The sequence below is a fragment of the Eleutherodactylus coqui genome, unplaced genomic scaffold, assembly GCF_035609145.1.
Source record: "Eleutherodactylus coqui strain aEleCoq1 unplaced genomic scaffold, aEleCoq1.hap1 HAP1_SCAFFOLD_36, whole genome shotgun sequence".
NCBI lineage: Eukaryota > Metazoa > Chordata > Amphibia > Anura > Eleutherodactylidae > Eleutherodactylus > Eleutherodactylus coqui.
Genome location: NW_027102234.1, coordinates 1241048 through 1254273, shown reverse-complemented (window position 1 = coordinate 1254273; position 13226 = coordinate 1241048). Strand labels below are relative to the sequence as shown.

General features: G+C 46.9%; 1 long non-coding RNA gene across 1 annotated transcript; it reads left to right on the top strand.

Annotated features, from left to right (window-relative positions):
- Positions 1–7407: 7407 nt before the first annotated feature.
- Positions 7408–12747, top strand: LOC136600973 (uncharacterized). Its single transcript, XR_010789279.1, has 3 exons — positions 7408–7819; positions 11120–11271; positions 12690–12747. It is a non-coding gene; the product is annotated as an uncharacterized lncRNA (long non-coding RNA).
- The last annotated feature ends 479 nt before the right edge of the window (positions 12748–13226 follow it).

Below are 13226 nucleotides of genomic sequence, written 5' to 3'. Positions count from 1 at the left end.
TGATATTGTTCTTAGGGTATGGGAGTGACATTCTTTTGAAGATGTGTGAGCAGCATTGTTGTGAGGCTATGTGTGTGATATTACTCTGGGGGGTATGTATACAGCATTGCTATGGGGGTATGTGTGCGACATTGTTGTGGGGGTATGTGTGCAACATTGCTGTGGAGGTATGTGTGCGACATTATTGTGGGGGTATGTGTGCAACATTGCTGTGGAGGTATGTGTGCAACATTGCTGGTAGTTTATGTGTGCAACATTGTTGTGGGGGTATGAGAGCGACTTTATAGTGTTGTTATTCGAGCAACATTGTTTTGGCGGTATATGAGTGACATTGTTGTGGGGGTATGTGTGTGACATTGTTTTGGGGGTATGTGAGCGGCATTGTTGTGGGGGTATGTGTGTGACTTTGCTGTGGGGGTATGCGAGCGGAATTGTTGTAGGGGTATGCGAGTGACATTGTTGTGAGGGGTACGGTTGTGGGGGTATGTGAGCGGCATTGTGTTGGAGCTATGTGAGCGACATAGTTGAGGGGGTATGGGAGTAACTTATTGCAGGAGGTCTATGTGTGTAACATTGTTGTGGGGGTATGTGTGTGACTTTGTTGTGGGGGTATGTGAGCGACATTGTTATAAAAGGTATGTGAGCAGCATTGTTGTGGGGTTATGTGTCTGACATTGTTTTTGGGGGGGGTAGTTGAGCAACATTGTGTGTGATATTACTCTGGGGGTATGTATACAACATTGCTATGGGGGTATGTGTGCGACATTGTTGTGGGGGTATGTGTGCAGCATTGTTGTGGGGGCATGTGTGCAACATTGCTGTGGAGGAATGTGTGAAACATTGCTGGTAGTTTATGTGTGCAACATTGTTGTGGGGCTATGTGTGTGACATTGTTGTGGGGGTATGTGTGTGACATTGTTGTGGGGGTATGAGAGCGACTTTATATAGTTGTTATTCGAGCAACATTGTTGTGGCGGTATATGAGTGACATTGTTGTGGGGGTATGTGTGTGACATTGTTTTGGGGGCATATGAGAGGCATTTTTGTGGGGGTATGTGTGTGACATTGCTGTGGGGGTATGCGAGCGGAATTGTTGTAGGGGTATGTGTGTGACATTGCTGTGGGGGTATGCGAGTGACATTGTTATAAAAGGTATGTGAGCAGCATTGTTGTGGGGTTATGTGTCTGACATTGTTTTTTTGGGGGAGGTAGTTGAGCAACATTGTTGTGGGGGTATTTACTTGGCATTTTTGTGGGGGTATATATGCGACATTGTTGTAGGGGTTTGTTTTCGGCATTATTGTCGAGATGTGTGAGCAGCATTGTTCTGGGAGTATGTGTGTGACATTGTTGTGAGGGTATATGTGTGACATTGTTGTGAGGGTATATGTGTGACATTATTGTGGGGGTATATGTGTGTAACATTGTGGTGTCGGTGTGTGAGTGACTTTGTAGTGTTGGTATTTGAGCAACATTGTTGTAGGGGTGTTTGAGTGACATTGTTCTTGTGGTGTGTGAGTAATATTGTTTTTGAAGTATGTGATTGACATTGTTGTGGGGGGTATGTGTGTGACATTGCTGAGAGGGTATGTGTGCGACGTTGCTGTTGGAGTATGTCTGCGACCTTATTGTGGTGGTATATGAGATGCATTGTTGTGGGGGTATGTAAGCGACATTGTTGTGGGGGTATGTAAGTGACATTGTTGAGGGGGTATGTGAATGACTTTTTAGTGTTGGTATTTGAACGACATTGTTGGGGGGTATATGAACGTTCTTGGTGTGTGTGAGTAATATTGTTTTTGAGGGGGGTATGTGAATGACATTGTCGTGGGTGTATGGAGTATGTGTACGACATTGCTGTGGGGTTTTCTGTAAGACATTGCTGTGGGGTTATGTGTGGACATTGTCGTGGGGGTGTATGAGCTGCATTGTTGTGAGGGTATGTGAAAGATATAATTGTGCAGGTATGTGTGTGACATTGTTGTGGGGGTATTTTCGTGGCATTGTTGTGGTAGTATGTGTGCAGCATTGTTTTGGGGGCGTATATTAGCAGCATTGTTGCGGGGTATGTTTATTTACTTTGTTTGTGGGGGTATTTGAGCGACATTGTTTTGCAGGTATGTGAGCTGCATTGTAGTGGGGTTATGTGAGTGGCATTGTATTGAGGCCATGTGTGCGACATTCTTGTGAGGGGCATTGTTGTGGGGGTATGTGAGCAGCTTTGTGTTGGAGGTATGTAGGCGACAATGTTCTTGGGGTTTCTGTGTGACTTTGCGGGGGTATGTCAGTGATATTGTTGTGGGAGTGTGTGTGTGCGACATTGCTGTGGGTGTATGTGTGCAGCATTGTTGTGTGGGAATGTATGCAACAATGTTGTGGGGGTATGTGTGCGGCATTGTGGGGGCATGTGTGCGGCATTGTTGTGGGGGTATGTGTGCGGCATTGTTGTGGGGCTATGTGTGCGGCATTGTTGTGGGGGTATGTGTGCGGCATTGTTGTGGGGGTATGTGTGCGGCATTGTTATACAGGGTATGTGTGCAGTATTGTTGTGGGGGTATGTGAGTGACATTATTGTAGGGATATGTGTGTGACATTGTAGTAGGGGGTATGTGTGGGACATAGTTGTAGTGGTATGTTTGTGTAACATTGTTGTGGGGGTATGTGAGTGACATTGTTGTGGGGGTATGTGTGTGACATTTTATTAGGGTGTATGCGTTGGACATAGTTGTAGTGGTATGTTTGTGTAACATTGTTGTGGGTGTATGTAAGTGACATTGTTGTAGGGATATGTGTGTGTAACATTCTTGTGGGGGTATGTGAGTGACATTGTTGTGGGGAGTATGTATGTGAAATTGTTGTGGGGGTATGTGTTTGTAACATTGCCGTGGGGGTATGTGTGCGACTTTGTAGTTTTGGTATTTGAGCGACATTGTTGTGGGGGTATATGATTGTTCTGGGGTTCGTAAGTAATATTGTTCTTGAGGTTTATGACTGACATTGCCGTGGTTGTATGTGAACGGCAGTGTTGTGGGGGTATGTGTGTGACATTTTTATGAGGGGCTTGTGAGCAGCATTCTTGTGGGGTCATGTGTCTGAGTGTCTGACATTGTTGTGGGGGGTATGTGTGTGACATTGTTTTGGTGGGTATGTGTGTGACATTGTTGTTGGGGTATGTGTGACATTGTTGTGAGGGGTATGTGAGCGACATTGTTGTGGGGGTATATGAGTGAGCTTGTTGTGGGGGTATGTGTATGACATTGTTGTGGGGGTATGTGAGCTGCCTTGTTGTGGGGGCATGTGAGTGTCTTTGTGTTGGAGGTATGGCTGTGACATTATTGTGAGGGTATGTGAGCAACAGCATTGTGGGGGTATTTGTGTGACATTATTGTGAGGGTATGTGAGCGATAGTATTGTGGGGGTATAGGTGTTACATTGTTGTGGGTGTATATCAGTGATACTGTTCTTAGGGTATGGGAGTGACATTGTTTTGAAGATGTGTGAGCAGCATTGTTGTGGGGCTATGTGTGTGATATTACTCTGGGGGTATGTATACAATATTGCTATGGGGGTAAGTGTGCGACATTGTTGTGGGGGTATGTGTGCGGCATTGTTGTGGGGGTATGTGTGCGGCATTGTTGTGGGGGTATGTGTGCGGTATTGTTGTGGGGGTATGTGTGCGGCATTGTTGTACAGGGTATGTGTGCGGTATTGTTGTACAGGGTATGTGTGCGGTATTGTTGTGGGGATATGTGAGTGACATTGTCGTGGGGGTTATGTGTGTGTAACATTGCCGTGGGAGTATGTGTGTAATATTGTTGTAGGGGTATGTGTGTGAGATTGTTGAGGTAGTATGTGAGCGACTTTGTAGCTTTGGTATTTGAGCAACATTGTTGTGGGGGTATATGACCGTGGTTGTATGTGAACGGCATTGTTGTGGGGGTATGTGTGTGACATTGTTGTGGGGGGTTTATGTGTGTGACATTGCTGTGGGGGTATGTGAGTGACATTGTTGTAGGGGTATGTGTGTGACTTTGTTTTGAGGGGTATGTGAGCAGCATTCTTGTGGGGGTATGTGTGTGACATTGTTGTGAGGGTATATGTGTGACATTGTTTTGAGGGGTATGTGAGCAGCATTCTTGTGGGGTCATCTGTGTAACATTGTTGTGAGGGGTATGTGAGCAGCATTCTTGTGGGGGTATGTGTGTGACATTGTTGTGAGGGTATATGTGTGACATTGTTCTGAGGGGTATGTGAGCGACATTTTTGTGGGTGTGTGTGTGACATTATTGTGAGGGGTATGCAAGTGACAATGTTGTGGGCGTATGTGAGATGCATTGTTGTGGGGATTTGTGTGTGACATTGTTATGAGGGTTATGGGAGCAGCATTCTTGTGGGGTCATGTGTGTAACATTGTTGTGGGGGTATGTGAGTAACACTGTTGTGGGGGGCATGTGTGTGACATTGTTGTGGTGGGTACGTGTGACATTGTTGTGGGGGGTATGTGTGTGACATTGTTGCTAGGGTATGTGTGTAACATTGTTTTGAGGGGTATGTGAGCGACATTATTGTTGGGGTATGTGAATGATATTGTTGTGGGGGTATGTGTGTGACATTATTGTGAGGGTTATGCAAGTGACATTGTTGTGGGCGTATGTGAGCTGCATTGTTGTGGGGTTATGTGTGTAAAATTGTTGTGGGGGTATATGAGTGATATTTTTGTGGGGGTATATGAGTGGCATTGTTGTTTGGGTACGTGTGTGGCATAGTTGTGGCAGTATTTACTCGGCATTGTTGTAGGGGTACGTGTGCGACATTGTTGTGGGGGTTTGTTCGCTGCATTAATTTGGAGACGTGTGAGCAGCATTGTTGTGGGGCTATGTGTCTAAAATTGTTGTGCGGGTATATAAGTGGCATTGTTGTGGGGGTATGTGTGCAGCATTGTTGTGGATGTATGTGTGTGACATTGTAGTGGGGGTATGTGTGCAGCATTGTTGTGTGGGTATGTGTATTATATTGTTTTGGGGGTATGTGTGCGACATTTCTCTGGGGTATGTATGCAACATTGCGGTGGGGTTACGAGTGCAACATTGCTGTGGGTGTATATGAGCTACATTGTTGTGAGTGGTATATGAGCCGCATTGCTGTGGGTGTATATGAGCTACATTGTTGTGAGTGGTATATGAGCCGCATTGTTGTGGGCGTATGTGAGCAACATTGCTGTGGGGATATGTGTGTGACATTGCTATGTGGGTATGTGAGCAGCATTCTTGTGGGTTTTTGTGTGTGACATTGTTTTGGGGGGTATGAGTGCGGCATTGTTGTGGGGGAAAGTGTGGGGCATTGTTGTGGGGTTATGTGTGTGATATTGCTGTGGGGTATGTGTGCGTCATTGCTGGGGGGCTATGTGTGTTACATTGTTGAGGTGGTATATAAGATGCATTGTCGTGAGGGTATGTGAGTGACATTGTTGTGGACATATGTGTGTGACATTGTTCTGGGGGATATGTTAATGACATTGTTTTGAGGGGTGTTTAAGCAGCTTTGTTGTGGGAGTATGCTTGTAACATTGTTGTGAGGGTATGTGTGTGGCATTGTTGTGAGGGTATGTGTGCGACATTGCTGTGGAGGTATCTGTGCAAAATTGTTGAGGGGGTATGTGTGCGACATTGCTGTGGGGGCATGTGTGTTACACAGTTGTGAGGGGGTATATGACCAGCATTGTTGTGGTCGTTTGTGTGAGACATTGTTGTGGGGGCATGTGTGCAACATTGTGTGGGGGTATATGAGCTACATTGTTGTGGGGCTATGTGTGTGGCATTGTATTAAGGGCATGTGTTTGACATTGTTGTGAGGGGTACGTGAGCAGCTTTGTGTTGGAGGTATGTGAGCAACATTGTTCTATGGGTATGTTAATTACATAGTTATGGGCTTATGTGTGTGACATTGTTCTGGGGGTATATGAGTGACATTGTTATGAGGGTATATGAGTGACATTGCTGTAGGGGGTATGTGAGTGACATTGCTCTAGTGGGTATGTGAGTGACATTGCTGTAGTGGGTATGTGAGTGACATTGTTATGAGGGTTATGTGTGTGACATTGTTGTGGGGATATATGAATGACGCTGTAGGGGTATGTGTGTGACATTGTTGTGGGGTTATGTGTGTGACATTGTTGTGGGGGTATGTGAGCGACATTGCTGTTGGGGGTATGTGAGTGACATTGCTGTAGTGGGTATGTGAGTGATATTGTTATAAGGGTATTTGAGTGACATTGTTATGAGGGTTATGTGTGTGAAATTGTTGTAGGGGATATATGAATGACGTTGTAGGGGTATGTGTGTGACATTGTTGTGGGGTTATGTGTGTGACATTGTTGTGGGGGTATGTGAGCGACATTGCTGTAGGGGGTATGTGAGTGACATCGCTGTAGTGGGTATGTGAGTGACATTGTTATAAGGGTATATGAGTGACATTGTTATGAGGGTTATGTGTGTGAAATTGTTGTAGGGGTATGTGTGTGACATTGTTGTGGGGGTATGTGTGTGACATTGTTGTAGGGGTATGTGTATGACATTGTTGTGGGGGTATGTGTGTGACATTGTTGTGGGGGTATGTGTGTGACATTGTTGTGGGGGTATGTGAGTGAGATTGCTGTAGTGGGTATGTGAGTGGCATATGTCACCAGTATGGGGCCCGTGTAGATGATCAGATGTTCTATAGGTTCTCCTCTGAGAGCTGTACACAGTCCTTCCTGACAGGACCGTATGCTAGAAGTGCTTTATGACTGTCCTGTTATTTCAGATGCCGGCTGATATTCCGGCGCCAAAAGACCATTTTATTTTGCTCCATGTTAACCAGCTGAGTCTGTCCGGCCGGCACTTCTCCCGGTTCATCTATGAGGGGGTGAACAAGAGCTTTAGGCCTCATGTCCACGGGGAAATTCAGGCCGCATGGATTCCCCGTGCAGAAGCCCGCAGCAGGTCCCTTCTGCCCCGCAGACATGAGGCCAAGAAAATGCGATATACTTACCTGTCCGGACGCTGCGGGTCTCACCTCCCTTGCGGCCGGATCTCCTCTCCTTGGCTCAGCGGATGTGTTCGGCATGCTGGTAGCGTGCCGCACAAATTTCTTTCTTTAACTCCTGCTCTCCCGCGTTCCCGTGGCACAAAAAAATTGAGCTGCGGGTGTGCCGCAGATCCGGACGGCTTCCATAGGCTTCAATTGAAACCGCGAGAGCCGTCCGTGCAGGAACGCCACACAAAATGGAGCATGTTGCTGGTGCTTTTCTGCACGTGCGATCCGCGCTCCAGGAAAAAATGACATCCGTAGGTATTTAACGACCTGCGGGTGCCCAGTGATTCCCTATTGGCGCGGATCATGTTTGCCGGAGACCCGAAAAAGAATTGCGTAAGTACTGACTTCTACTTAGCAGCCATCACTTGCATACCCGCCAACACCTACAGAAATGATGCAGACACATGCACATATGCACACATGCATGCAGATAATTACACGCAAACTTACATGCAAAGAGATCCATGCATGCATATCTGCAGGCAGACATGCATGCACATGCAGACATACATGCAAGCAGACACTTGCACACAAGCTGACATGCAGACACATGCACACAGAATGCTTATGTTTGCTTCTTTGATCTATTGCAGTGGAAGAATTAAAGGTAAAGTGGAGGAGCGCAGGATCGATTCCGAGAAGAATACACAGCGGTCCCGAGGAGCAGAGCTGTAGGATGAACAAAACGACCATATATCTACCTGCAGCAATGAATGTACCCGGCACCAAGCATGGGCATGAGAGAGTAAGTACACAGCAGCTGAAGAAATGTACGAATGCCGTACTTACCCCAAATAACACCCTCATGTTTAGCCCAAAAGTGGAACTGGGTCCTATTTTTTGGGGAATGTCTTATCATACATAGGAATGCCTCTAGTTCAGTGGTGGCGAACCTATGGCACACATGCCAGAGGCGGCACGCAGAGCCCTCCCTACTGGCACACGCCGCCATCGGCCGCTCACCACTTGTGAATACCAGCAGGGGCCGTGGCTCCCCTGCTGGCATTCACTCACAGCGCTGCTAGCCGCGCTGATCCCGTCACTGTGACTTCAATGTGCAGCCAGGATCCTCCTCCGCCCTCCCCCGACGTCCCCTACTACTTGGTTCCGCGAGAGCAGGGGGAGGAGGCGTCCGGCAACCCACTGACCTCGCAGTGTGTGCCGGGAGCATATTAACTTTTTCTTCCCCACTTTTGCCCCAATCAGCAATTCCCAGCAACCTGATTGGTTGTTTGTCTTGGCTGATACACCAAACAGCCAATCAGGTTGCTGGGAATTGCCTATTGTGGCAGAAGTGGGGAAGAAAAAGTTAATATGCGTGTCGGGACCATCGCCAACCAGAAGAGAAGCTGAGCTTCCAGGAGGAGGAGGAAGGGGTAAGTATGTGGGTCTTGGGAGGGGCGCTGTGGGGTGTCACTACTAGACTGGAGGCCGCTGTGGGGTGTCACTATTGCACTGGGGGCCGCTGTGTGTGTCACTGTTATACTGGGGGCATCACTATTATACTGAGGGGGTGTCACTATTATCCCTAGGGCCGCTGGTGGGGTCACTTTTATCGCTAGGGGAGTCACTATTACCGCTGGGGCCGCTGTGGGGGTCACTATTATTGTTGTGGGGTGGGAGTCACTATTACCACTGACGCCGCTGGGGGGGGTCACTATTATCGCTCGGGTATGTTTACATGTGGTGGAAAAGGACAGGGCCACTTCAAAATACGATGCAGATTTTGACTGCTTTTTGGATGCGGAAATGCTGCCGAATTTTCCACAGAAATTCCCGCTGAGGACATTCTGCAGTATTTCCGCATCCAAAAAGCAGTCAAAGTCTGCACCCTGTCTATTTTGAAGCGGCCCTGTCCTTTTTAGAATGATGGGGGTAAAATCATACATGGTGATAAGCCCCACCCCTGACATGTTGGCACTTTGTGATAAAAAAAAGTGGGTTTTGGGTTGCAGTTTGGGCACTCGGTCTCTAAAAGGTTCCCCATCACTGGTATAGTTGGTCAAACCTGGAAGCAATAAGGTGGTATCTATTGTTGGTTGGTGGCTGCAGGTGGTATTAAGTGTTCTTGGCAGCAGATGGTATTGTTGGTTGGTGGCAGCAGATGGTATTAGGTGTTCTTGGCAGCAGGTGGTATCTATTGTTGGTTGGTGGCTGCAGGTGGTATTAGGTGTTCATGGCAGCAGATAGTATCTATTGTTGGTTGGTGGCTGCAGATGGTATTAGGTGTTCTTGGCAGCAGGTGGTATCTATTGTTGGTTGGTGGCTGCAGCTGGTATTAGGTGTTCTTGGCAGCAGATGGTATTGTTGGTTGGTGGCAGCAGGCGGTATTAGGTGCTCTTAGCAGCAGGTAGTATCTATTGTTGGTTTGTGGCTGCAGCTGGTATTAGGTGTTCTTGGCAGCAGGTGGTATCTATTGTTGGTTGGTGGCTGCAGCTGGTATTAGGTGTTCTTGGCAGCAGATGGTATTTATTGTTGGTTGGTGGCTGCAGGTGGTATTAGGTGTTCTTGGCAGCAGATGGTATCTATTGTTGGTTGGTGGCTGCAGCTGGTATTTGGTGTTCCTGGCAGCAGGTGGTATCTATTGTTGGTTGGTGAGTGCAGGTGCTATTAGGTGTTCTTGGCAGCAGGTGGTATCTATTGTTGGTTGGTGACAGCAGATGGTATTAGGTGTTTTGGGCAGCAGGTGGTATCTATTGTTGGTTGGTTGCAGCAGATGGTATTTGGGTTTTTTGGGCAGCAGGTGGTATACATTGTTGGTTGGTTGCAGCAGATGGTATTAGGTGTTTTTGGCAGCAGGTGGTATTCATTGTTGGTTGGTGGCTGCAGCTTCTATTATGTGTTCCTGGCAGCAGGTGGTATCTATTGTTGGTTGGTGGCTGCAGCTTCTATTATGTGTTCCTGGCAGCAGGTGGTATCTATTGTTGGTTGGTCGCAGCAGATGGTATTAGGTGTTCTTGGCAGCAGGTGGTATTCATTGTTGGATGGTGGCAGCAGATGGTATTAGGTGTTCTTGGCAGCAGGTGGTATTCATTGTTGGTTGGTCGCAGCAGGTGGTATTAGGTGTTCTTGGCAGCAGGTGGTATCTATTGTTGGTTGGTGGCAGCAGGTGGTATTAAGTGTTCTTGGCAGCAGGTGGTATCTATTGTTGGTTGGTGGCAGCAGGTGGTATAAGGTGTTCTTGGCAGCAGGTGGTATCTATTGTTGGTTGGTGACAGCAGATGGTATTAGGTGTTCTTGGCAGCAGGTGGTATTCATTGTTGGATGGTGGCAGCAGATGGTATTAGGTGTTCTTGGCAGCAGGTGGTATCCTTTATTGGTTGGTGGCTGCAGGGAGTATTAAGGCTCATGTCCATGGGCGGATTTGTATTCGGAATCCGCACTGGTCACCAGCGCAGGAGATCCGCAAGTCAAAGTTCCCATAGGGAAGCATTGGTATCCGCAACCTAATTTAAGCTTGCAGATTTGATATGTAAATCTCCCGCAGCGGCAAGCAATTTTTCTCCATTACAGTCCGGATCCTGTGCGAGTGGGCTCAATAGAAGTCAATGGGTGTGGATGATCCGCAGTGCAATTGCAATTCAATTGCGCATGAACTGTGGATTTGAAGGCAGAGATTATCCAGGGGGGTAGAGAAAAGGCTGGTTTTCAGAAAGTAAAGACCTGTGGTGGCCATTTTCTCAAGATGACAATTTGACACGGGGAAATTGGTTGTCCTGATGCGTCAAAATAAGGATAGGAAAGAAAGGTCGTGGGAGGAACTGGCTAAAAAGATTTACGAGGAGTGGGACTACAGCCGTGGTAACTCAGAATTGCGTAAGTACTGACTGCTACTTATCAGCCATCACTTGCATACATGCAAACACCTACACAAATGATGCAGACACATGAACATATGTACACATGCATGCAAACTGACATGCAAAGAGATCCATGCATGCATATTTGACATACAGACATACATGCAAGCAGACACTTGCACACAAGCTGACATGCAGACACATGCACACAGAATGCTTATGTTTGCTTCTTTGATCTATTGCAGTGGAAGAATTAAAGGGAAAGTGGAGGAGCGCAGGATCAATTCCGAGAAGAATACACAGCGGTCCCGAGGAGCGGAGCTGGAGGAAGAACAAAACGACCATATATCTACCTGCAGCAATGAATGTACCCGGCACCAAGCATGGGCATGAGAGAGTAAGTACACAGCAGCTGAAGAAATGTACGAATGCCGTATTTACCCAAAATAAGACCCCCATGTTTAGCCCAAAAGTGGAACTGCGTCTTATTTTTTGGGAATGTCTTATCATGTTTTCCTAGCAGGCATGGTCCAGGTCCGTCCCACTGGTCTACGACGCAATCCCATCAGTCCTCGGTGGCCGACTAGAGATTGCTTCCTGGTAACAGTGTTTGTAAACTCCGTCTCCAGGAAGCGATGGCTCGGATTGGTTCTCGAGCATCGTGGCGCAGCTATTCAATGTAGCGGGAGGGACCTGGACAGCCCCTGCTAGGTAAAGTCTTGTTTTGTAGCATAGCTAGGGCATGCCTTCAGGGAAAGGCGGTAATAGTTGGGACTTGCTGACATGTAAGCCTGCTGTGTTTTTAAATCCTGTATCGCCGGAACAATTTTTTAAGAGAGACCGCACCGTGATCTCCCTCCATAACACGCGGGCACCAGCTGTATCTTACAGCCAACACCCAGCAGCAACAACTCCGATAAGCTGTGTGGCTCTTCGGAGCTGTTAACCCTTTAACCCCTTAGTGTCCAAGGTTTTTTCCATTTTAGCTTTTTCCTGCCCCCTTTTTAAAAAATCCTGTTTTATTCATCCATCGCGTCGCTGTAGGAGGGTTTGTTTTTTGTGGGATGTGCTGTATTTTCAATGCTACTAATGTACCGAAAAATTAAGAAAAATTTTACAGGAGAGTAATAGATAAAAAAGATATTCCGCCCTCTTTCAGTGCGTCTTGTGCCTGCAGCGCACAAACTGCAACAAAAATGACATGAAAACTTCTGTTATGGGTCGGTACGACGAAACAAATTTTTTTCAAAGCTATTTATTTCCTTTAATTAATGCCTGCCGCCATCTTCAGAGCGCAATAGCTTCTTTATTTTACTGTCAGCATGGTTGTCTGAGGGCCCCGTAGTTTCCAGCGGGACCGTTTTAGAATATTTACTACTTTTTCATTACTTTTTATTGCATTTTAACAAATTTACATTCTAACAGTCCGATACTTAAAATAAACAGTATTTACGGCTCACGGCTAGAAACAAAGAGGGACAAGAACAATAGAAATGCCATCAAAACAAGACGCACCGAGAGATGGAGAAGTTTCTTCTTCTGTCTAATTCTCTCCAGAAAGTTTTCAAAAGTTTTGAAGGACGTTACATTGTAGCATTTGAACATACAAACATTTGAACATACAACTCGTCCCGCAGAAGTGAGTCCTCACTCAGCTGCCGATTAATAGATGAGTTTCAATTTTTAAAAAGGGGGAAGGAAAAAATGGGAAATAGAAAAAGCACAAATGCCTGGTGACGTGCCGGTTTGCAGTTGAGCTGTTTTTCATGCATTACGGTCCAGACGCGTTTACTAAAAAGTACTTTCTCTCCACAGATCTAGTGATAATTTGCCGAGCCCGCAGCAAGAAGCAGGTGCTGCCTCAACAGCCTACAGTAGAGGAGCACGACAGTGTGCCATCCGTCAGCAGCCAACTGCTTTCAAGGAGGGTGGGAAGACCCCCAGCTGCGATGCCAGTAAATGCCCCAGTTGTAGCATCAGTACAGAGGCAGGAAGAGATGCAAAAACAGGTCATGGCACTTCTTGAGCACCAAAGCCCTCTGAATGATGCGGCCCAATTATTTAGTGGCCTTAATTCTAAGAACCATGCCCGAACACTGGCGGCTAACGAATCAAGGAGAAGTCTTTCACCTTTTAGAAATGTCTCGCCCCCCAAAGGTACCCTATGAGCTGCACTATAATATCAAGCAGTTCAGGCTGCACCATCAACAATGTGTGCATGCCAATATGCAGCCTCCACTTCCACCTCCCCCCACCCCTCCACCAGCAACACCCCCACCTCAGCAGTACCATAGCCATGAATATGGTGCATACCAACCCCGTCATCCTCATGGCAATATGCACACCCGCCAG